The sequence below is a fragment of the Schistocerca nitens genome, chromosome 4 (genome assembly GCF_023898315.1).
Source record: "Schistocerca nitens isolate TAMUIC-IGC-003100 chromosome 4, iqSchNite1.1, whole genome shotgun sequence".
NCBI classification, from domain to species: Eukaryota; Metazoa; Arthropoda; class Insecta; order Orthoptera; family Acrididae; genus Schistocerca; species Schistocerca nitens.
In genome coordinates this window covers 847,974,971-847,979,249 of record NC_064617.1, presented here as the reverse complement: position 1 = coordinate 847,979,249, position 4,279 = coordinate 847,974,971, and positions in this window count along the sequence as shown.

Below are 4,279 nucleotides of genomic sequence, written 5' to 3'. Positions count from 1 at the left end.
ATGATCCTGTAACGAAGTGCGCTGCTCCCCGTTGGATCCTCTCTATCTCTTCTATCAATCCTATTTGGTACGGATCCTACACCGGTGAGCAACATTCAAGCAATGGGCGAACAAGTGTTCTGTAACCTACTTCCTTTGTTTTCGGACTGCATTTCCTTAGTATTCTTCCAATGAATCTCAGCCTGGCATCTGCTTTACCGACGATTAATTTTATGTGGTAATCACTCGTAATGCCTACTCCGAGATAATTCATGGAATTAACTGCTTCCAGTTGCTGACCTGCTATATTGTAGCTAAATGATAAGGGATCTTTCTTTCTATGTATCTGCAGCACATTACACTTGTCTACATTGAGATTCAATTGCCATTCCCTGCACCATGCGTCAATTTGTTGCAGATCCTCCTGTATTTCAGTACAATTTTCCATTGTTACAACCTCTCGATATACTATAGCATCATCCGCAAATAGCCTCAGTGAACTTCCGATGTTATCCACAAGGTCATTTATATACATATTGTGAATAGAGACGGTCCTACGACACTCCCCTGCGGTACACCTGAAATCACTCTTACTTCGGAAGACTTCTCTCCATTGAGAATGACATGCTGCGTTCTGTTATCTAGGAACTCTTCAATTCAATCACACAATTGGTCTGATAGTCCATATGCTGTTACTTTGTTCATTAAACGACTGTGGGGAGCTGTATCAAACGCCTTGCGGAAGTCAAGAAACACGGCATCTACCTGGGAACCCCTGTCTATGGCCCTGTGAGTCTCGTGGGCGAATAGCGTCAGCTGGGTTTTACACGATCGTCTTTTTCGAAACCCATGCTGATTCCTACAGAGTAGATTTCTAGTCTCCAGAAAAGTCATTACACTCGAATATAACACGTGTTCCAAAATTCTACAACTGATCGACGTTATAGATATATCTTGACGACGTGGAGGTCATTGTAGATAGAGTACAAACTATCGCTGTAGAAAAGGGAGGTGTAAAATCAACCATCCCTCACTCGTAGAAATCATCATAGTATATATAGAATTTGGTCTGAGAAAGGACCTGAACTCATATGAAGATGGTTGGATGGTGAACTGAACTTCGCGAATGGGATTCAATGCCGTTATACGCTGAGGTGGCAAAAATCATCAAATAGCGATATGCACATGTACTGATGGCGGGAGTATCACTTCCATAAGGCATAAAAGTGCAATGCATTGGCGGAGTTGTCATTTATACGCAGGTGATTCATGTGAACAGGTTTCCGTAGTGATTACGGCCCCACGAAGGGGATAGTTGGAGCTAGACGCATGAGACATTCTGTTCCGGAAATCGAGAGGAAATCCAGTATTCCAAGATTCACAGTATCAAGAGGGTGTCTAGAGTACTAAATTTCAAGCATTGTCTCTCTCCACGGAGGACGCAATTTCCGACGGTTATCACTTAACGACAGAGAGCAGCCGCTTCCGCGTAGAGTTCTCAGAGCCTACACACAAGCAACACTGCAAGAAACTACCGCAGCAATCGATGTGGAACGTACGACGAACGTGTCCGTTAGGACAGCGAGACCAAACTTGGCGTTAGCGGGTTACGGCAGCAGACCACCGACGCTAGTGCCTTTCCCAACAGCACGCCGTCACCTGCAGTGACTGTCCTTGGCTCGTGAACATGTCGGTTGGATCCTTGACTTCTCGATAACGTTGGCCTCGTCAGATGAGTAACAGTTTCAATTGGTAAGAGCTGATCGTAGGGTTCGAGTGTGGCGCGGACTCCGCGAGCCACGACCCAAGTTGTCAGTAAGGCACTGTGCAAGCTCGTGCTCACTCCAGAATGGTGTGGCCTCTGTTAAGGTGGAACGGACCTGGTCCTCCGGTTAAACTGAACCGCTCATTCATTGGAAATGCTTATGTTTTGCTTCTTGGAGACGACTAGAAGCCGTTCATGGACTTCATATTCCCAAACAACGATGGAATTTATATGCATGACAATGCGCTATGTCAACGGGCCACAATCGTTCGCGACTGATTTGAAGGACATTCCGCCCAATTCGAGTGAATGATTTAGCAACCCATAAACATTTATTGTATGTAATCGAGAAGTCAGTCGTGCTCAGAATTCTGCACCGGTAGCATTTTCGCAATTATTGGCGGATACAGGGTCAGCATGGTTCGATATTTATGCAGGGGACTTCCAACGACTTTTTGAGTGCACGTTACGCTGAGTTGCTGCACTACGCGAGGCAAGATGAGGTCCGACATGACATTAGGAGGTATCCCATAAGTTTTGCCACCTCAGCTTATACTGCGTGGCTGATACAATTTGAATTGTATTCCAGGCTAAGAACTATGTTAAATGGTAAGTGAGACACTATTATGGCAAGCCAAACAACTCTTGCTGTGTGTAGCACTACACTGCAGAGTTACAATGATACATGACACTACTTTTCAGCCGCGCGGTTTGAGGCGCCGTCTCACGGGCTGCACGGCCCCTCCCGCCGGAGGTTCGAGTCCTCCCTGGGGCACATGTGTGTGTGTGTGTGTGTGTGTGTGTGTGTGTTTGTGTGTTGTTCTTAGCATAAGTTAGTGTAAGTTGGTTTAAGTAGTGTTTAAGTCTAGGGACTGATGTCCTCAACAGTTTGTTCCGTTAGGAATTGACGCACATTTGAACATTTGTACTATTTTTCAACATAGTCACCAGATACCGTAAAAACCATGGAATCCTTCCACAAATCGTATAATTCCTTGACGACACGACGGTAGGAACCTTACACAAATTGTACCTGGCATCGACGGTGAAATCCACTCCTCGGTCACGACGCCATTCGAGAATCGATGTGTGAATGTCCTCGTCCCATCGTTGGTAATTCTGTTTCGCCCCAGATGTTCCTCAGCTTGCCGAGAAGATGGATGTCGAATGATGCAGGATCCGGATTTCCCGATCTGTATCACCTACGTCTGTGCTGTCTTGGTCAAATTCTTGGCACCATTTCAGTACCACTGCACGGCGCCTTGCATTCGTTCCACACGCCTCCAGAATTTAACTGTGTATCACTGTACAGTTTAGACATTTTGCTCGCAAGAATCGTACTGTCCCGCACGCTTCTACTTTGGAGTACGTTTGTAATTGCCGTTCCGTTTCGCTTGCACAGGTGTTACACCTGTCATCCATACAGAGGGAGAGCAGAGTCAGTGGGAAAACCTAAACATATAATCTCTTCTGAAAATATGCTACTGTTGTTGCACAATGGTCTTAACACAGGATGACACGCACAACTTACTCTGTGAGGCCCCTACATAGCATAGCATATCTTCATTGTGACATTTTCTGGAAACGCTAGGCAATATGAACCTGTACATTAGCTTGATGTTCAAGGAAGGAAAGAAGAAAGAATGGGATTTAACCTCTTCTCGACATCGCGGTTATTAGAGACGTAACATGGGGTTGAAAAGGGCTACGACCATTCAAAGGAGGCATCCTGTCGTTTACTTGATTGTTGTAGAACATTACCAAAATTAATATAGCAAGGTGAGCAGCTTCCTTTCAGACACTTCTTGAAAATGAAAGAAAGAGATCTCAGATCAAAGGACACTTTCCAGAGGTCATGAAAAAAAAAAAAAAGAAAGAAAAGGAATGATCGTGTGGCACTGATGGCCAGGAGGTCAGAATTGGGAAAGTTCCGCCGCCGGGTTACAAGTCGTATTTCAATGGTTCAAATGGTTCTGAGCACTATGGGACTTAACATCTGTGGTCATCTGTCCCCTAGAACTTAGAACTACTTAAACCTAACTAACCTAAGGACATCGCACACATCCATGCCCGAGGCAGGATTCGAACCAGCGACCGTAGCAGTCGCGCGGTTCCGGACTGCACGCCTAGAACCGCTGGACCACCGCGGCCGGCAGTCGTATTTCATGCGACGCCACACTGGGAGACGTGGGTGTCGGTGATGATGAGTATAACACAACATCCAAGCCGCGTGCGATGAAATATCTCCATCCCGACCGGGAATCGAAGCCGGGCCCTCTGCAAATACGTTAACACTAGGCTAAGCAGGAGGACCCCAAGGCCAGTAGGACATTCCATCCCATCTCACGGTTGCAGAACCTTGGAATTAATTAGAATCATACAAGTAAGAAGAAAATATCAAAATTAGTCTCAGTTTCTTCACGAGGTTGATCTACATCGACGTACAGCCTCAGCCAGCCGCCCTACAGTGCACGGCGGAGGGTACATCGCAAATAATATTAGAGACCTTATTGTATATTTCATACTCGTATTGAA